The sequence below is a fragment of the Perognathus longimembris genome, chromosome 15 (genome assembly GCF_023159225.1).
Source record: "Perognathus longimembris pacificus isolate PPM17 chromosome 15, ASM2315922v1, whole genome shotgun sequence".
Classification (NCBI taxonomy): domain Eukaryota; kingdom Metazoa; phylum Chordata; class Mammalia; order Rodentia; family Heteromyidae; genus Perognathus; species Perognathus longimembris.
In genome coordinates, this window is record NC_063175.1 from 29,499,404 (window position 1) to 29,522,299 (window position 22,896).

Below are 22,896 nucleotides of genomic sequence, written 5' to 3' on the forward strand. Positions count from 1 at the left end.
AAAACTGTAAAAATCTAGGTTCTGCAGAATATTATATACACAGTGTCTAGATGGAATTCAAAATTACTCAAAATCTGAAGGACAAGGAATGTGCAGTCCATTCTAAAAATAAAAGATAGGGACGCCAACCACCAGAGTATCCACACATTGGGAATAGCAGACAACAGAGCCAAGCTAGTACAGCTACGCTCTGTGACAAAAAGAAGCTGTTCTCCCAGAAAAATAAAAGATAGGGACTAGCTGCAAAGAAGTGAACTATATTAAAAAGAATGAAATTAAAGGAATCAAGAAAATTTGGCACAACAGAATCTTACTCAATTATTAGATGATATTGTGCCATTCTTAAGGAAATGGAAAGACTTAGAAAAAAATACCATAAGTAAGTCAGAACCAGAGAAACAAAGGTTGCAGCCTTTCACTCATTCGTGGTACCTAGAATTTGTGCTTATAAATCTATAACTAAAGACACTGGGTGGTATATAAGTGATTAGAAATGAATTCACTGAAGTATAACAGACTGTATGGAGAGGACAAATCATATAAACTATTAGAGAAACCAGGTCAAAGCCCAACAAAATCAACACCAGGATATGGGTACATTCAAGAGAGGTGTTAGGACCAAGGGGAGAATGGAAAATGAATGAAGAAGGAAAGTGGGGAGAATGCAGTCAAGAATTAATGGCATATACAACCACAAAACTAAGAAAAGCAAGGAAAGGGGTGGGTGGAAGGGAGGTGAGAATATTGAAGGGGTGACACTGATAAAGATTCATTGTATTCATAAACTGCTTTGTTATGTGCCACCTCTTTTGTACTTAATGATAATTTAAAAATAAATAAAAAAGAAAAGGATACCAAAGTAAAAAATTCTAGAACCTAAGAATGGAAGATAATAAATCAAACCTCATGGGATAAGCTTACGAGAATGAGCTGACAAGGATATGAGACAGTCAATTTGAAAATGTGTTCACAGAAAAGGATGCCATCTCAAGAGTGGAATGCACATATGAATCAATCTTAGGGCTCCTGAGGGCCCACAGAAATAAAGATTAAGAGGAAATGAGTAAGAGAAGAGAAAACAGTAGGATATTTCCAGAATTTGTTAAAATATACATTTATAGATTGCATGTTCTCAGAAAACCCCAGATAGAACCTCAAAATGTGTGATATATAACTAAAGCAGTGCTTAGAGAGAAAATTACCTTATTCAATCCTCTATGTTCTCACAAGAATATAGAAAATGAAACCTCAAATAAGCAGAAAGCAAGAAAAAAGAATAAATATAAGTTAAAAAAGAAAACAAAAATGATTATACCAAAAGTTAATTTATCTATTCAAAATGAATATTGATAATTCTCATCAGGTTCATCAAGAATTTTCTAAAAAGAAATGAAAACAAGGATTCAAATATAAGAATTAGACCTAGCATTTACCAGAGATGAAACGTATAAACTCTCAAAAACACTTGTACAAAAACATTCACAGGAGCTTTGTTTGTATGTGAAATATTGTAATCAGCCCAAATATCTATCAGTGGTGGTGTATAAACAAATGTTAATATGTTTACACCAAGTGCTAGAAGTCATCAGAAAAGGACTAGTGACACATGCAATGACACTGATGAATTTCACAGATGTAGTGCTGAGCTAAAGAAGACAGATATATATTACTGTGGATTCCATGTAGAGCACACAAAAAGTATCTCTATCAATAGTCATAAATAGACATGACTGCTCACTGGAGGAGACAGACAAGATTTACCTGGAAGGAGATTAGGGACTTTTCTTGGTGATCTCAAGGCTCTGTATCTTCATCAGTGTGGATTACACTTGTAAAACTGTCAGCCTCCACTTCTAATATCAGAAAGCAGAGGTTGAGATGTGTGGGAGAAAGGGAGAGAGGGAACGAAGGAAAGAGGTGGGAGAAAGGGAGAGAGGGAACGAAGGAAAGAGGAGGAAAGAGGGTGTATCCATCTTATAAACACTACCTGCCCAGTAATCACTTAGTAGCCCTTTCTGTTACCTAATTACTTTAGGAAATATTGTCATGTTTATGTTCAAGTAACCTATAGATAGTATATATACATATATGTATTTATAGATACATATGTATATACATACATCTCCATACATAGAAATATGTGTATTGAAGTGATGCTTAAGGGCGCTGTGGGTGTTTATTGATACAAACATTTATATATCCTCTTGATCGCCTAGGATGTAGTTTGCATGTTTCAGTAGAGATCAGACCATGAAGTCCTGTCTGAGACTGGTGAGTTCCACAGTGGAGGTATCTTAAAAGAGAGAATATCCCAGATGCCCCTCCATAGATGAATGGATCAGGAAAATGTGGTACATTTACACAATGGAATTTTATGCCTCTATCAGAAAGAATGACATTGTTCCATTTGTAAGGAAATGGAAGGACTTGGAAAAAGTTATACTAAGTGAAGTGAGCCAGACCCAAAGAAACATGGACTCTATGGCCTCCCTTATTGGGAATAATTAGTACAGGTTTAGGCAAGCCATAGCAGAGCATCACAAGGCCCAATAGCTATACCCTTAGAAACACATAAGATGATGCTAATTGAAATGAACTCCATATTATGGAAACAAGTGATATATCACAGTTGTAACCACTTTCAACGTCCTATGTGTATGTGTAGTTTCTATTATAGATAATGTTTTGTATCACCTTCCTATGGTTGTACCTACACTATCTCTGTAATCTTATCTGAGTATATTGGAAACCGTGTTTACTGGTATTGGAAGTAGGAAATTCAAAGGGAATACCAAATTTGAGAGACACAGGGTAAAAAAAGAGAAATAACTACAAAAGCAATACTTGCAAAACTGTTTGGTGTAAGTGAACTGAACACCTGGGGGGGGAGGGAAAGGGGGGGAGGGAGGGGGGCATGAGGGACAAGGCAACAAACAGTACAAGAAATGTATCCAATGCCCAAGGTATGATACTGTAACCTCTCTGTACATCAGTTTGATAATAAAAATTTGAGAAAAAAAAAGAGAGAATATCCAACAGTTGAGTGTTTGGGAATCATTGGAAAAAGAAGACATTTAATTTTTTAATAGAAAGGGACAAAATTAATCTATTTCATAATTATACTGAGAGAGCCCTCTTTTAGCTCAAAATTTGGTGGTTTACAAATATGGACAAAATCTAAGTCAATTCCCTTAAGCAAGCTCATTTGATTCATCTTGTTGATCTGTTTTGGACTACTATATGTTGTTTTCATCATTGAAATATAACTATTTGCTTGGAGGAGGAAAGAATTCATCTGTATTTTGTGCCCTTCTAACCCTCATATCATCTTCCCCCAAAAGTTTATTTCTTCAGCATTTATTTCTTATAATTTTGTGAATCCATTGTCTTTTAATTTTTGTCATATGAATCTGTAAATACTTCAAGATTGACTCTTTATGCCTTTAAATTATTACCAATACATTAATAATAAAGATAACCTTATTTGATCTATAACATAAGCATATTATAACACTATATAGTAAAGCACACAACCACACATAAGATTTCATTTAAGACAGTGAATATTCTGATTTTATGAATGGTCACTCTCAAGTTAACAACAGCATATGTTTAAAGATCAAGGAATTGCAAGAGTGAAATATTGAACACAAGTAATTGGTTTTTCTGGGTAAAAGTAGCTTGAATTTATATAAGCCATAAATATTTATGTATAAACACAGAAGAAATAGTTTCCTTAACAGGAAATATTTTGATAAGAACTGTTAGTGAGGGCTAGGAATGTGGTATAGGGGTAGAGTGCTTGCCTACCATGCATAAAGCCCTGGGTTCGATCCCTGATCCCTCAGCACCACATAAACAAAAAAGCTGGAATTAGCGCTGTGGCTCAAATGGCAGAATGCTACTTTTGAGCACAAGGAAGCCAGGAACAGTGCTTAGGCCCTGAGTCCAAGCCCCAGGATTGAAAGAAAGAGAGAGAGAAAAGAAAAAAAAAAGAACTGTTAATGATTGTTGAGCCACTGAAGTTGTCATGTGTTTCTGGAACATTTGATCATCATCAAACCTAATGAATCTCTAATTAAAACAAATCCTGGGCAGAGTATTCAGATCAAAAGGAAATTAATGTATGTTTTGTTCACTTTAGGCTTCTACTTCTTTTTCAAAAATTGCCCAGAGACATCACAAAGCCATTGAAGTCTCCTACATACTAAAGCTTCTACTTTAACTCCAAGAGCCTGCATAAAATCCTAGCTTATAAATCACTGTTACAATTTAGGCCAAGAAATCCATCTATTAGAGTTGTTTATGAAAAGGAATGGGGGAAGGTATGCTGACCAACACCTTTAGGACTGATGGGTCTGAAAATATAAATGGTACTTCCAAAACTGTGAGAGGAAATTTTCAGTATTTTTCTATTCCACATAGGATAACTAGAAAGAATGAGAGCGTTCCTTAAAGGTGAGTCTATGAAAGAATCTATCTCTAATTATTATTGAGTCAATATTGTATAAAATACTTCAAGACTCTGAAAGTTCTTTTGAAATATCCAATATTATTATTACCATCATTTTGCTTTAAATGTTGCAAGCCAAACTCTTTATTGTCTACTTTAATATATCTACACATCTGATTTCCTATTTGTCTTAAAAGTATATATAATAATATTTTGGTATTTATTTCACTCGACCTATAACACATGTGTACTCCATATAAATAAATACTCTTATACTCATTTTTAGTCATTTTCATTATTTTATCATTATACTTTATTGATAACTCAGCTGATTTCTTCCAGAAAATCTCATAGGAACCCCTGAATTTTTAAGATTTAAGGTCATTTAATACAGGCTGTGTACGGTTGTTGTTCTGTTTCCTTGCCATCAAATTTCTGTACATTTATCAAACCTAAATCCTGATATTAAGAATTCCCCGAATTTATTTACTCTAGGCCAAAATTCTGGGAAAAAAATCAGCTTTCACATAGAAGTTGCTCTTTTTTCTTATAATGTAGATTTTCCCTTTTGTTTTCTTCTTTTCACTAACCTTTCCCTGAACCATTCTCTCTCATACATCATTTCTCTTCCATTTGGATTGTTAGAAGCTGGGTTAGCTGCTAGATTTTCTTCTTTGCACTTGAGTAGAAGCCATTCAAGAGGTCTATTTTGGAGAACTTGTGCAATCATAATGCAAACAGACTTCGGTGTTTATGTGGCTATGGTGTATGTGTCGGTTGAAGGGCAAAGTTAACCACATTAGCGTGACCACTTATATGCTAGAAGCACCAACTGTCAGACAAATATGGGGCACCCTGAAAATTGGAATGATTTTAACATGAAGCAGAAATTAAGAAAAAAGAAAAGAAGTGCATTTTTCACTTTCTTTAAATAATTCTGATAAAGCTCCCCTCTGCAGTACGTCAGTATACATATTTAGGTGCAAAGTAAATGAGATATATAGTCACATTTTCCAAATCCTGTAAAACATAATACCGCTCTCTGCACTTTAAGAAGAGGTAGAATAAGACACAAATTACTGTGAAACTGACCAATAATTTTTTTAAAAGCCATTAATTTTTGCTTGAAATTGCACTGGGGAATCTTAAAATGCAAATAAAATTATGAATACAGATGCACACAAGATACATAACCCAGTCCCAATAACATTATATGAAACTAAAGATTACATGCATACACACACGCACCAGAGAAACTAATATGGAAGCCTGCCTACAGAAAAAATGAAATTTCAATTTTACTTGGTAGGAAACAAAAGTAATCAATAATATTTTCTATATCTTTCTGTGTTCTGAGTTTCCAGCTACTGATTTAGTGACTTGGCAATGTCTGAGTAGCTGTGTAATTAATATTTATCGTGAGATATTGACCTGTTCCGTGTACTTGCATAGGTCACATTATCCTACCTGTACCTCTGGATCTCTGAAGTGACGACACTATTTGCCTTCTGAGCCGCCTCTGCAAGGATAGTCTGCAAACAAATGAGGTAATGCTTGGGAAGTGCTTTCAGCATGGGATAGAGCCCATTGCTCCCATCTCCACGATCACTCCCATTCCAGATTCAAGCCTGCTGCTATTGCTTCTAGTTTACATGGAAATGGCATTGTTTGAGTCCTTGGGTTTTGATCAAAATCTGGGTCAACATGAGAGGAAGAGGATTTTTTTTAAAATTTTTTTAATACCATAGCTCTGTTCAGATCTCCCTACACGTGTGTGAAGAAAAACTGTAAGAAACCAACAAAGCACATAAATCAAGCTTTGCAAAAGGAATATATATATATATATATATATATATTTAATATCGGGATGGATTTTCTTTTCAATGAGGAGCATGAACATTCTATTTCCCGCGGGGGCGGGGGGAGGTATTTCGGTCCAGGAGAGAGGATAGTGGAAGCGATGTGAGTGTATATGTGTGTATGCGCGCGCCCGCGCGCGCGCCGGTGTGTGTGTGTGTGTGTGTGTGTGTGAGTGTGTGCGCTGAGCGTGCGCGCCCGCGGAGGGAGAGGGGCGGGGGAGGCGGATGAGGAGGATGAGATCATAGTTTCAGGATCCTCAGGAAACCCTGGTACTGGCAGCAGCCAGGCTCTGCTGTGCCCACATGACCCACAACTCTGGCCGCGCACCGGGCACTTCCAACATTATTAAATAATAAGAAAGCGGCTCCTACTCTAGGCTCCAACGTCCCCACAGACCCATGGACTCCTTCTAAGAGTTTGGCGAGTCGGTGACTGAGACGCCCGTCCATTCCAAGGTGTGTGCGAGGCGAATTCTTCCTTGACAGCTGTGGAGTGGGGGAGGGCGCGGGGGTGGAGGGGTTCGGGGAGCCTGACGACCGGTGGGTGCCGGTCCCGGCTGCGGCGCGCGGTTCCCCGCCGGCCACCCGCTGCCTGGGAGCCCTTGGCGGGTCGGGAGGTGCACATGACGCGCGCGGGGACCACAGCCACCCGGGGCTTCTGGCGCGGGCACCCGGAGCAAGGGCAGACGCCGGCGCCGTGAGCCCGGCAAAGTCAAGTGTAGAAGCGACTGGGGAGCGCAGGCGGAGGATGGGGTTCGCCCCAACGCCCACTCACGGGGGTTCCCACCTGTGCGCGGGCGCTGGCCGCGGCAGGCGAGCGCCCAGCATGTGCGGGGCGCTGCAGCCCAGACTGCGGCGCGGCGTCTCCCCGGGAGGCGGGCGGCGCCTCGGGCCCGCGGGGCGGCGGTAGCGGCGGCGGCGGCGGCGGCGGCTGCTGCAGGATGACCGGCCCCGGGGCTCGGGGCCGCGCAGGTACATTTCAGCAGACCTGCAAGGACCCCTCCTCTCCGCCCCCCCCCCACCTCCGGCCACCCAGCGACCCTCCTCCCTGGGCGACCATGGCAGCCCGCTCCTTCGAGGCTGGAGATGAGTTGTGTTGTGGGGCTTCGTGCCCTTTGGGTCGTCCTCTTGGGCTGAGCTGGGAGGCAGAGAGGCCACCTCCATTAGGGATGACACTCACGTTGGGGTACAGCCTACGGGAGGTGGGGGGCGGACCAGGAAATCCCCGATGGGGTGTCCTTTCCAGCCAGCGGCGTCTGCGCGCGCGGCTGTGCAAGGTGGGGCCGGTGCCGGGCGGGGTCTGAGTGGGCGTGGGCCACGGGGGGGCAGCGGGATAGTGGGCATCCGCCTCGAGTGTCTCCAGCGTTCCAAGCCTGTTGCCCATGTCGGAGTTTTCCGCGCCGAACAGAGGGCAGGCGGGAGGTTCATTTGGGTCCCCGAATCCTGAGATGGAGAGGGGTGTCTATCCCAAGGCCAGAGCCAGGGAGAAGTGGATGGCAATTGAAAGGCTGGGGAGTCAGTAAGTAGTACCATTCCTGGGGCTTGGCATGAAAAGTTTGCTCTTTTGGTAGACTTGGGGAATAGCCTTGAGAAGTCGGGTGGGTGGGGAGTTCATTGGGGGTACACTTGAAGTGAAATATACTCCTATTGGCTCACTCTTACTCTTGAAGCTGATGATGGTTTGAGTTGATGTTGACAGGCGAGTCTTCCTGTTTTCTGCATTTATTGCTGGTAGTATGTTTGTGCTGCCTTTTGAGCACAGATAGTGTTGAAACATTGCGTTGTACAATAGCATAGTTATTTCTTTCTTTTACATACAGATGCCTTCTTTTTTTTCTTTTCCAAAAGCAAGAACTTTAGGGGGAACCCACGTTTCATTGTTCAGAGTGGTTTAGGTTTATTCATTCTCTTCATTCTTAATAATACGATCCACCTTTTTACAGGTGAGAAAATCTAGACACAGAGGGTGAGCTATCTCACCCAAGGTCATAGAGCTATTACAGGTTCCAACCAGTGGGATATAGTATGCCCTTATCAAACACATTGTACATAAAATCTTCAATACTGGATATGTTGACCATATTTTCAGTGAAGATCCTCTTAGCTGAATACATGCCACCTGTTCAGGGCAATTATCTTTTCCTAATTTTTAATAATGTAATTATAGAAAATACCTATTGAATAGTGTTCTTTTATCAAAACCAAATTTCCTAGCACAATTAGCATGTAATATAATGTAAAATAGCAGGTAATAGCAAAATTTAAGATTTTTCAGTTGAGATTTATCAGCAAGGTGAAGTATTATAAAGCAGATGGCCAAAGTTGTATATTTGTTTATACTTAATTTTAAACTTCCTTTCTTTAGTCCATCCTTTCTTTAAAGTGTGGCCATCATTTTCATCAGGATACCACTTTGCAGAATTTTTGTACAAGGTTAATTATCTTGAGTTCAATCATTCTGACAAGAGCTTGAGCAGTTTTAAAAGAGTTATGCAATTCTCTTTCAACTATCAGTGATTAAAAAACAGGCTATATTTTTGAGGGCATTGGTGTGTGTCATGTCTTCTTGTGTGGACTTTCTACAGAATTGCAGAAGAATGAAGAAGATTCTTCACATTTTCAAATTTACTCAGTTCTAAAGCAAAAGATCATTAACATCTCCCCATGTTTTCAGTGACCCATGATGTAAAGAACAGTTTTATAGGGGTGAACTACAACTTCATATATTCAGAGAATTCCTTGCCACTTGAGCTGGTAGTAGAGCTTGCATGAGATTCATTTTCTTGGACAAATGTCTCTTAAGTCTTCATTTGTTATATTTGAGCAAATTAAATTGCTTCTTCCCATAATTATTTTCAAACTTATTTTGATATTCATAGATTTCCTTTAACTCTTCTGTTTTAAATTAAATGCAACATACATACTTTCAACCCCACACCTCCAACATTAAAAGTTAAAAGAGACAAAAAGTCTCACTTAATTACACGATCAAGATTACATGATTTATGGACACAGAGGAGAATAATTATCCAGCTCCTCAATGAGTAGCCCCTCCCTGCACACACCTGATGAAAGCTATGTCATTATCTGGGGATGCTAGAATATGATTCTGTGGTGAGAATGATCACATGTTGATATTTAATTCAAAGTTTCTAAATATGTTTTATTTAAAATGTTTATAGTCACTAAAGCATAAACCTTGTGATACATAAATATTTCTTTGGGGGGGCAGTTGTGGGGCTTGAACTCAGAGCCTGGGCACTGTCCATGAGATCTCTATCACAGCTGCTCTATCACAGCACTTCCGTTTTTTGAGTGGTTAATTAGAAATAAGATTCTCACCAGGACTTTTCCCCCTGGTCTAGCTTCTAACTGGGATCCTCAGATCTCAGCCCCTTCTAGGATTACAGGCATGACACACCTGTGGCAATGCCAGCCATAATGTATTTTTGAACTGATTCGAAATTGTCTTCATTCTCTAGCTTAAGTTTTTACCTTACACTTGCTATTTTCTTGCTACTTTTATCTCACCTGGTGGTTTTGACCGGACTTTCTTGGTTCAAGTCCCACCTGCTTGTGATTTACAGAGAATTCCCCTGTTCCAAGTGCTGAGCAGGAATCTGGGTATCTGGGGTGGACAGAAAGAGGTGTGAGCCCTGACAACTCGGGGGACATGCTTCAATGAGATAGCTACATAAGTAAAAGTTTATTATGGAGTTAAGTGTCCTGAAGGAAAGATGCAATTCTGTTAGAATATGTACTGGAACATTCAGAATTAGACATGAAGTCAGGACAGGATGCACCCATAAGTGAAAGTATGGGGAAATGATGAGGGAGAAAGTGCTTACCAAGTCCAGTTGTCTTCCTAAATGCTCCACTGTTGATGTTCTGGAATTAGAGACATGTCTCCCTCTGGTTGCTTGCCTTTGTTATCAACTTGGGCACATGAATAGGTACACAATGCTCCTACCAGTTCTTTTTTTTTTTTATCACTGAGCCTAGCAACCTTTATCTTTGGATAAAGGTTCTATTTGAAAGGCTCTATTTGAAAAATGTTAGTTGGGTTTAATGTAAAATAGTCATTTTCTTTCTTTGCATTAGCAACTGTTTTCAAACTAATATGTGCTTTTTGTTTTTGTTATGAACATCACAGAATGTCTCAAATGGGATTTTAATTGATTCATCAAACTCCCTAAGATTCTCTGAAGGGCCCAAGGGAATATCAAAAGGTTCCAGAAAAAATCATACTAAGTGAAGTGAGCCAGACCCAAAGAAGCATGGACTCTATGGTTTCCCTCATCAGGAATAATTAGTACAGGTCTAGGTTAATCCTAGCAGAAGATCACACTAGCTCAATAGCTATGTACATATGAACACACAAGATGATGCTAAGCAAAATGAACTCCAAGTTATGGAAACAATTGGTTTATTATACGTTTATTAGAACTAGGGAAGGGAAGGGGAACATCAAAATGGAGAGACAAAGGATAAAAGATGAACCAATGTGACAGCATTACTTACAAAACTATGTGCTGTAAACCAAGTGCACATCTCATGGAGGGGAGGGAAATGGGAAGCAAGAAAGGTGGAAGAAAAAAGAGGGAGGAGATAACAAGTATAATAAGAAATATACTCACTGCCTTATGTATGAAACTGTAACCCCCTGTACATCACGTTAACAATAAATAAATTAATTTTTTAAAAAAGGTTCCAGAATAAGAGAGATGAGATTATACGTTGAATATGCTGGAGAAATAGGTATTAATACCTCAAAGCAAGCATAAAAGTGAATTTATTGAACACTGTGTGCTTGACATCATTCTGTGAGCTCTGTGTAAATTAATTGTTGTTCACATTAGCTAGGAGCATTTATTATCATTTATTATCAGCATTTATTATCATTTTCTATTTTATAGAGTGGAAAACTGAAGCATAAGTCAGGACTGTCTCATGGACATGGGCTTTAAATTCATGCATTATGGTTCCATAATCCACACTATTATTCAGTTATACTACCATGTTCAGAATGAATTGGTGTGTTAAATTTCTAACATTACTGAAAAACACCACTCCTCCTGATCTGATGTTTTGATTATTCTATAGAAAAAAAATGTAGTGAAAAAAATGAACTTCCTGGATATCAGTGTCCTTTGTCCCAAATTTTGTGCTTGAAAATGTATAAAATTTTAAATGTAAAACTTTCTAAGCTATTAGTCCATTCTGTGGACTAATTCATATCTGTGAAGAAATATGAATGCCTTTACATAAGACTAATGATTGCTAAATTATTATGTATTCCTCATTATGTACTACATGTTACATATTTAAGTGAAAATGGTCATATGCAAACTATTTAAGACAATAGCAGTTTTAAAATTAAAAGTGTATACAATTGGCCTTTTGGATAATTAGGGAACTATTCTTAATAACTGGAAGGTCTACCTTTCATAAACTTAAACTCAAGTCACTTCTATGGGTTTTTCCCCAATGACTTTGATGAATTCACTGCTGAGAAGTTACAGGACATAATGTGAAAACACCTGTTGAATTGTTTTGCCACAACTAAAAGGCTCCTGGTAGTGTTTTTGGCTTTTTTGGTTTTTGGGGTTTTGTTTGTTTATTTGTTTGTTTGTTTTTGCCAGTACTGGGTCTTGAACTCAGGGCCTGAGCACTGTCCCTGGCTTCTTTTTGGCTCAAGTCTAGCACTCTGCCACTAGAGCCACAGCACCACTTCTGGCCATTTTCTATATATGTGGTACTGAGGAATCAAACCCAGGGCTTCATGTATATGAGACAAGCACTCTTGCCACTAGACCATATTCCCAGACCTCCTGGCATTGTTTTATGCTGTAGGATAACTGATGTATATCAGTGTAAATGCTATGATAGACATTATAGAGAAAAATACTTAAATTGAAATATTATCCTAATAGCATGAATCTAAGTTGCATAGCATATGCTATTAACTAAGTGAAATGTTAATTGGTTAAGTATAGAATACACCAGAAGAGTGTTCATTCGGTGTTTGGTGAATGTTAGTAAGGTATTTCTCCCTGAAAATTATGGGTAACAAGCAGCTGATTTGACTAACAATATCAGCCATGATTTTCTACCTAATATGCATGTAGAAAAGTTTACATCTCTTCTTTGAAGTTCTTGAAAATGCTGAAGCAAGACAGTGACTCATAGATGCCTGTGATAGATATGATACATAATTTTTCTGTATGCTCAGCTTCATGAGAAATCTGATTGCTCTAATTTATGCTATAAGTAAATGAGCACAACTCTTGATTTTTCTCTGTGATGATTCTAAGTGTGTTTATATATGTCAGAATAGAAGATGTTGAGTATATCAATGAGTAAAATATTAACTGGTATTTATCATTGATTGTGATAATATGTCCTATTGAAGAGGTATGTGCATTAAATGTAAGTGTAAAATATACTAAGCAGTTAAATAATTCAGCATATGCTGTAGTAACAACTTCAATATCTTATGACTGAAAACAACAAAGGGATAGTTCTTACTAGAGTTATGTTACCAATCTTGACCAATAAATGACTTGTTATACATCTCTCTCATCCAGGGATATAAGCTTATAAAGCTTCTATCATCAAGGTCATCTTTCTCCCTCCTTATGACACATGAGGCCCATAGTTAATTGCCATTCCTTCTTGAAGACATCTAGCAGTCAGTATACATATTTTATTGGTCACAACAGATCATATGACTGCATATCATCTAAGATAGAAGGAAATTACAATCTTATATGCCCAGATAGAAAATTAAATCTTTAATACTGGTGAACAGATATGGGGAGTACCTTATAAAATTAACTAGTAACTCTCAACACCTTGATCACATAAAATTTATAATTTGATGTGAAAGTAGGCTCACCAATATGTGTGTGCTCATATTCAGAAAATGAAATATTTCTTGCACAAAACAACTAGGGATGAAATCAGAAGGTAAAGCTGTCCTCAAATTGATGCTGTAAGCTTTCCAACAAGGCTTATACTTAAGGAATAATAATAAAAGACTACGGTCTACTCTGAGTTAACATATGAAATAGTCCATTTGACAGAAACTGCAGACTAACTGCAAGCCAGAAACAGCACCCAAGCTGTCTTCTGAGTGAATTTGATTGTATCAAACTTGTACAGTTATATCTGAATTTTGTCACTAATGTGAATATAGACAAGAGAATCTTTTATGCTGTTATATAGAGGATATATATATATAATTTTCATTTCAATTGTAATTTTCAATTATATACACACATATATACACATTTGTGTATATATATATATATATACACAAATGTGTATATATGCCATATGGGAGATAATGATCGAGATACATTGTACTCATAGATTGACATGTTGCATTGAGACCCCTTGTGTGTGTGTGTGTGTGTGTGTGTGTGTGTGTGTGTGTGTATGCATATATATATATATATATATTACAAAAAGGGATAGGGATAAGTTTACAAATTGTGCAGTATAATTATTTTATGTTGCCAAACATAATTTGTATAATTAGACCATAACTAATCTTCATTATCAGTAAATGTTTTACATTAAAATAGCCAGTCCCAGGTATAAGAAGTAATACAGACAGATCCCATGGTCTCTTTTCTCCCTTTTTTACCTGTCTTCAAACATCTTACTATGTCACAATGAACAACAAACATCATCACAAGCCTAAATCTTGTTACTCTTTTATAGCCACACTACCTTGCCCACAACCACTGTTATACCCTTAATTCCTTAAAGTCACTAACCTCTTTGTTTCAATTTTCTCCTTTCAACAGTATTATATAAACGCAATTAAAATTGGGGGTTGACTTGTGCATTCACCAGAATGTACTGGGGATTTATCTAGGTTGTTACATCTCGCTACAGTTTATTGCTTTTTATGACTGGGTAGTGTTTTATGTCATGCATCATGCCATAGATGCCATAGTTTGCTTAACTCTTCACCTATTGAAAGACATCGGGAATTTTTTTTCTCAGATTTTGACTACTGCAAATATGAACATTTGTGTACATGTTTTATGTGAATGTAATTGGTAATTTACTGGGAATAAATTCTCTGGAATTATCTGTATACTTTCACATGAAACAGCTAAGATTTTCTAGAGTGATTGTTATGTTCTCATCAACTATGGCTGAGAGATTAAACTTCTCTGTATCTCCACCGACATTTGATATAGATGCTATTCTATGTTACCCATTCTGACAGATATGTAATAATATCTTGTTCTCACATTAATTTTCATTTACTTAATAATTAATTCTATTAAATATCTTTTCATGTGTTGCGGTGACATTTGTCTTTGGTGAAATTGGTTGTAGCTCTACATTAAGTTTTGAAAGTTATAAGTATATTCTAAGCATATTGTCAGATATAATGAAAGTGTTGCATCAAGTATGTGTTTCCAGTCTGTTCTTTAGTTCCTTATTCTTTTTTATTGATATATATATATATATGCAAAACACTTCACCAACATTACACATCTTGATTTCTGTATTTATAGAATAAGTATTAAAATCATATAGACTTGTTTCTTCTACTGCATTTTTCACTGTTTAGCTGTTCTTCCTTTGCCTTCTCATAATTTTTTGTGTTGACAAACGGATTTTGAAAGGAATTGTATTAAATTTATAAGCCAGTTTGAAAATTGACATTGAACTGGTGTATGTGGTATGTATCTCCATTTTGATCTCTTTTTTGCTATCTGTTAGCAGTCATCTGTGGTTTTCAGAATACCTGTGTCTTCCTAGATTTATTTCTAAGTAATTCTGAACTAATTTAAATGGAAATGTATCACTTTAATTTCAAAGTTCAGATATTTCTTTCGTGTACATTGAAATTCAATTGCTACTTGTATGTTTAGCTCACATTTTGATAACTTGCTGAGCTCATTTTTAGTTGCATTTCTTTTTTTATTTGTGTTATCTATGTAGATCATAATGTCATCTGAAAATAGTGGCAGTTTGATTTTCCATCTGTATGGATTGTGTTTCCTTTTCTTCTGTTATTGCTTTGGCTAGAAGCTCCATCACTATATTGAATAAGAGAAAAAAGAACAGACATGGTTACCTTGTTGCAGACCTTTAGGGAGAGGAACTCAGACTTTCAAGTATAATGTTGTTGCTAGTATTCTTACAGATGGTACTAATCCAGTGAAGAATTTCATCCCCTTTATGAGCATTTTTTAAAATTACAAATAGGGACTTATATTTTGGTAGTACTGAGGGTTTCAAATAAAGATTTTACACTTGGTAAACTATCATGATACATCCATTAGAGCCATGCCTTCAACCCTGTTTTTTTTGCTTGTTAGTTTTAGATCAGGGGTTCATATTCGCTTTGTGTACATGGCTGAACCACAATTGCCTATGTTTAAGCTTCTATTATTGATGGGATAACAGGCATGAATTACTAAATCCAGCTTCTCTCCATGGCCATAGCAGCTTAAAGACTTTTCTTTCCATACTAGTCTAGCATCATAATCCTGCCTTTCTCAGCCACCCACATAAGATGGAATGGAAGATGGGCACCATTTTACCTACATGTAAGTTGAGAAGGGGTTCTCACTAATTTTTTTGTCCTAGCTAGCTACAAAACTCAGACATCACATTTTTAGCCTTTCAGCTAGGATTAGAGATATAAGCCACTAACACTTAAATTTTTGGTTTTTAATAAAATGTTTTTCTTTGCCAGATGATATGATGATGCAACTTTTCTTTAGTCTCTTAATATGATAGAGTTTGTTGATAATTTTCAACTATTGAACAACCCATCCCTGCGAAAAACTGGATTTAAGTCATAATGTGTGTATTACAGTATAAAATTGTTAATATTTTATAAAAATGTTTACGTATATGCTAATGAGGGATATTGGCTTGAAGGGTTTTATACTTTTTCATTGATACCTTTGGTAGTGGTTACTGGATAATACTAGATTGATTCAATTGCTGTTTTCTGAAAGAGATTACATATAGTTGGTATCATTTTTTTCTGTTTTTCTTTAAATATTTGGTTGAATCCTCTGATGGAACCATCTGAGCTGGGAGATTTCTTCTTCAGGATTTTTAAGTTATGAAATCAATCAATTTTTTATAAGTCATCATATCAAAATGCCACAGACTAAGTGGCTTAAATAAAAGTGATTTACTTTTGCACAGTTCTAGTGGCTACAGTCCAAGATCAAGTTGTTGACAGATTTGGTCTCTTCTGAGGTCTTCCTGTGTGAGATTTAGATCTCTGTGTCTGTATGCACAGGAATGTTTCTGTGTGTCCATCTTTCTCCTTTTATGAGGACTGTCATTATGAACAACAGCCCTCCTTAAAAAGCCCTGTCTCTAAATGCTGTTACATTTGAGGTGCTTATTGTTATGTCTTCAATCTGTACACAGGAGCACACTTCAGCCAATAATACTTATATGTCAATTTGAATGATCTGTCTTATGTTGTCCTAATTTGAATAATTTAAGTTTTTTGAGTAATTGGTCCACGTCAACAAATTTAATTGTGTAAAGTCATGTGTAATCTTTCATGCCTGCAGAATATCTGAGTCATATACATTGTCTAATTACTGATGTTGGTAATTTCTCTCTTCTTTTCAATAACTTTTCCTAGAGGTTTTATGCAACTTATCTTTAAGGAGAAAAAACTGTTCCATTTCTCTATTGTTTTTCTCTTTTTATTTCATTTCTGCTCTTACAACCTTGTTCTCTCCACTTTTCATTCTTTGTGTTTTCTCACTTATTTAATTTTAAAGAGAGGTTCCTCAGAAGGCTAAACATACAGCTACCCTACAACCCAGCAGCACCACTTTTGGGCATCTACCCAAAAGATTACAAGAAAGACCTCACTAAAGCCACCAGTACAACGATTTTCATCGCAGCACAATTTTGTCATTGCTAAAGTATGGAACCAACCCAGATGTCCCTCAGTAGATGAGTAGATCAAGAAAATGTGGTACATATACACAATTGAATTCTATGCTTCTATCAGAAAGAATGACACTGCCCATTCATAAGGAAATGGAAAGACTTGGGAAAAAGTCATACTATGTAAAGTGAGCCAGACTCAGAAACATGGACTCTGTGCTTTCCCTCATAGGGAATAATTAGTACACATCTAGGATAGTCCTAGAAGAAGATCACAATAGCTCAATAGCCATGCCCGTATGAACACATAAGATGAACTTCAAGTTATGGAAATAAGTGGTATATCATTGTTGTAGTTATTTTCAACATGTGATGTGAAACTGTACCTTTTTTTTCTCATATCCTTTTCCTGTGGTTTTACCCTTGATATCACTGTAACTAATTTTAGTACCCTGAATATTATATATACATGTTTTATAAGTAGGGAAGGGAAAGGGAATAAAAAAAAATTGAGAGACAAAGGATAAAAAGGACAAACCAATGCAACAGCAAACTTACAAAACCATATGGTGTAAACCAACTGTACAATTCATGGTGAGGAGAGGGAAATGGGGAGGTGGGAGACGGGGGAAAAATGAGGGAGGAGGTAACAAGTTGGATAAAAAAATGTACTCACTGCCTTACATATGAAACTGTAATCCCTACCTCACTTTGACAATAAAGAAGTAAAAAAAGAAAAATGTGGTATATATATATATATATATATATATATATATATATATACAAAAAAAGAGAGCATAGATGATTGTTTTCGAATGTCCCTTTTCTATTGTATACATTTAGTGCTCTAAATTTTTCCCTCATAGCAATTTTAAACATGTTTATAGTATTTAAGTCAGTTCAATGCATTTTTAAATTTTCTCTTGAGAATTCCCCTTGAACCCATCAGTTAAGCTAATGTTTACATTCCTGACATTTGGAGATCTTTTTGTCATCTTTGTGGTACTTAATCCTAGTTTGAGTCCACTGTGGTCATAGAAAGCACTCTATGTGGTTTCCATTCTTTAAAATAAGTTGAGATGCCTTGTTTCCTAAGATGTATTGTGCATTGGTATGTACTCCATGTGCACTTGAAAAAAAAAAAAAACATGTATTTGACAATTCTCCAGTGGAATGGTCTATGAAAACTGACTAACTCCGATTGCTTATGTTGCTGAATTCTTGTGATAAACTTACTGAATTTCTATCTGATCTTCAATGAAAGGGTGTGGACAGTGTACACTTAAAACTGGGATTTTGTCTATACCACTTTTCATTTCTACTAATTTGGCTTTACATAATTTTCAGCTCTATTACTTGATTCATACATATTTAGGATTGCTAAATCCTCTTGGGACATTAGCTATTTTACCTTTACATAATGTTTTTCTATGTTGGACACTTTCATTTGCTTAGAAGTCTACTGTATCTGATCTTCATACAGGTGCTCATTTTACATTTGATATTTTCATAATTCATCTTTTTAATCTTTAAATTTATAACTACATTTCCCACCTGCCTACATTTAGTTATTTATTTCTAGACAATATAATTGGGTCATTCTGTCAATCTAAATATTTAGACCATTTACCTTACTATAACTATTCACACATTAGCTCTTTATACTTCACTATTTTATTTTTTGTTTTTCATCTTGTTGGATTTTTAAGAGACTTTTCCTACCTGCCTCTTAGTTATCTGTACATTTTTAGAATCCTACTTTTTGTATTTGTCTTTAAAGTGTGTTGATTTCTATAATCATTTTAGTGTTCAGCATATGCATCATGTATACATAATTTAAAAACTTGAGATGGGAGCAAAATGTTTGTTCATCCATATTTTGTTCCACATGTTCTTTTATAAAATTATCACTGAGCGGGGCTGGGGATATAGCCTAGTGGCAAGAGTGCCTGCCTCGGATACACGAGGCCCTAGGTTCGATTCCCCAGCACCACATATACAGAAAACGGCCAGAAGCGGCGCTGTGGCTCAAGTGGCAGAGTGCTAGCCTTGAGCGGGAAGAAGCCAGGGACAGTGCTCAGGCCCTGAGTCCAAGGCCCAGGACTGGCCAAAAAAAAAACAAAAAACAAACAAAAAAAAATTATCACTGAAAATCAAATATTCCTCATTTACTATTCTCCTTTTGTTTAGAAAACTTCATTTACCCATTCTTTGAGAGCAGGTTGGATCTGCTAGTGACAAATCATCCTTGCTTTCCTAAGGAAAACACTTCTTCACTTCTGAAGGGCAATTTTACTTGATGATGGTTATATGATGACAATTCTTTTCTGGCCTTCATAGTTTCTGTTGAGCTAGCTAACTTATCTGAGATGATTTTCTCCTCCAGCTAATGTATTTTTTTTTGTCATGGCTTACAGGAGTGGACAAGATTTTTGTCTTATTTTTCATAAATTTGACTCCAATGTGTCAAGGAATAGATTTCCTTAAGCATATTTATTTGAGGACGAGAACATTCATATTAAGTTTTGTAAGCTTCTGTGCTAGTGCATTTTGTCAAGTTTGGAACATTTTCATTCAATTGCCTTTCAAGCACTTTTTCAATGCCATCTAATTTTCTCTCCTTTGAGGTCTTCAAGCTATGAACATTAGATCTGTTTCAATTGACTAGTTTCTTAAGGTGGCTAGAACAAATTCCTACACACTTGTTTACAATCTACATATAACTTCATATGGTCCTGATAGAGAAAAATTAAAAAAAAAGTCACTGAACTAAAGCCAAGGTGGAGGGAGGGCTGCTTCTTCTGGAAGCTTTAGGTAATATTCTGTTCCTATGTCTTTTCTAGTTTTTCTATGCCACTTGTTTTCTCTGATTTGCAATCGCTTCTTTGCCAGCTTCTCTTAGCACATCTTTTTCTTATATTTTGATAGTCAAATTTCCCTCTGCCTCCCTCTTTAAGAGCACTAGGATTATATTGATAAAAGTCCTCTGAGACACCCTCCCTATCTCAAGATTTGTGATTTAACTACATTCACTAGATTCCTTGTTGCATGCAAGATAACATTCACTGCTTCTGGGGATTCGAATTCATCTGTTGGATATTGTTGATTACCATTATCTAGTGTGAGGTAGGAGTAGGGAAAGGTAAGCAGGAGAAAATGAGGGAGTGTCTAAAAAGAAATGTATTCATTACCTTATTTTTGTAACTGTAACCTTCCTGATTATCACCTTTACAATAAAAAACATCTGATGAACATTTATAACAACTCTATCCTCTCATTATTGCCATCTGTTCAGTTTCTTTTTAAATTTAGTGTTATTGCCAAGGTGATGTTCAGAGGGGTTACAGTTACATATGTAAGGTAATGAGTACATTTCTTTTTTTTAATTTATTTTATTGTGAAATTGATGTACAGAGAGGTTACAATTTCATACGTTAGGCCTTGGGTACATTTCTTGTACTGTTTGTTACCTTTTCCCTTATTCCCCCCTCCCACCTCCCCTTTCTCTCTCCCCCCATGAGTTATTCAGTTGGTTTGCACCAAATGGTTTTGCAAGTATTGCTTTTGGAGTCATTTGTCTTTTCATTCTTTGTCTTGAAAGTAATTACAACAGTGATGTAACACTCATTTCCATAACATGGAGTTCATTTCACTTAGCATCATCTTATGCATTCATAGGGGCATAGCCATTAGGCTCTTGTGATCCTCTGCTGTGACTAGCCTAAACCTGTGCTAATTATTCCCTATGAGGGAAACCCTAGAGTCCATGTTTCTCTGGGTCTGGCTCACTTCATTTAGTATAATTTTTCGCAAGTTCTTCCATTTCCTTACGAATGGGGCAAGGTCATTCTTTTTATGAGTACATTTCTTGATGAACATTGTTACTTCCTCATTTTTCTCCAGTATTACCCCCCCCCACTGCCTCCCTAAGTTCTAAAGTTTGTTTCCAACATATTGTCTTGTAAGTATCACTGTTTCTTTTCCTTTCCTCCCTCCCTCCCTCCCTTCCTTCCTTCCTTCCATCCTTCCTTCCTTCCTTTCCGTCCAGGACCAGGACTCAGTACCTGATGCTTTCACTCATTGGCTAGCCTTCTACCAACTGAGCCATGCCTCCAACTCTTTTTTTTTCATTCAGTTGGTTCTTGATGTTGGTATAATGAATGGTTTTTGGTTTAAACCTGGCCATTTTCTTAAACATTAGCAGGCTCTTAGCAATCTTACTTAAACCTTCTGATGTACTTGGTTTTTGCCGTCACCACTCCATGGAGAGCATGGAGTTACTGCTGCTTTATCATCAGTACTAAGTTCCTCACTCCATCATCAGATTCTGGATGCAGTGCGGGCCCCATGTTCCTGTGGAGTGTCGGGCTCCTGTCGCCTCTCCCGGCGTGGGGAACAAGGCTCGCCACCCTCATTTCTCGTCCTCTCTCCTGGACACCTGGCCGGCAGATAGCCAGGATGGGACGGAGGGGTCAGGGCCGACCTCAACGGCGTGCGCGGCCTAACGAGAACGCATGCCCGCCTCCTTACCGGTAAATAAAGCCAGGCATATGCGAGTCTCGGAGAAAGCTTCCAGAGCAATCTGATTTATTAAGGCGGGTGTAAAGGGAATTGATAGCGAGAGAAGGTGATCGGCCAGGACACCGATAGGCTGAGAGCTGTCACATGACCCCCTTGAGCTAACATCACTTGAAAGCGCCGAGCCAGGGTGAGACTGGGAGGCGCCTGGGCTGGCGAGAGAGTTGGGGGCTGGGTGCAAAGCCAGTTCTTCTGGTTCGGGACCCAGAGAACCGTAGCCTGCTTCCGCATTCCCCTAGGGCTTGGGGGAAGGGCGTCAAGCCCCCGCCAAATCTAAAGGCTGGATCCCAACAGTGGGGCAAGCAAGATTTCTCACTAGGCCTTTTCTAATAACTCCTGCCCCCACCCTGGCTCAAAAGGGTAGAGCTAGCACCTTTCTCTTTCCTATGAGGATCTCACAGACGCCATAAAAACACAGAAGGTGGATGACTTATGATTACTGGGCCTTACTGTGCTGATACTTCACTAAGCTTCCTGTGACAACTCTCCCCCTCCCTAGAGGAGACTGGAAAGGGAGCCTCGGTACTGCCAGGTGAGAGAACAAGTCCAGGATCCTATGTGAGCTCCACTGACAGCATACTGGGATTGGGGACTAGGCAGTCTTCATTACAACCTGATGGAAATGAAAGCCCCAGCTTTTTATGTGACATGACCTTGTGTGACAAGATCTTGCAGGGATCGGGGAAGCTAGAGCACCAGCCATAGCCAAGGATGGAATTCTAGGCTTCTAAATGGCCTGTGTTGGTATGAGTATGCAGGGAGCACAGTTTTTCTGTTTTCTATGGCTGGAAAAAAGCAATCAGTTATTGCCCGATTTTTTTTTTTGTCATCTATGTTGCTCCTTTGCTGATCCTTAGGCTGGAGAGAGCATTCTTTAATTGGTACCCTTTGAAAATCTGTGCCTGTTGGCATTTCTGGGTTTCTAGTTTCTTCAGATATTTGAAGTAGCACAGAATTTGAGGAAATTCACTACTTAGTAATTTCTTGGGCCCTGGGGCTACCTAACTATTCTTTCTTCTATCCAAGTTTATGAGTTTTTGTTTGTCTTGTATATTATATCCACGGTTTTGAATTGCATATAGTAGAAGTAAGGAGGAACAATTA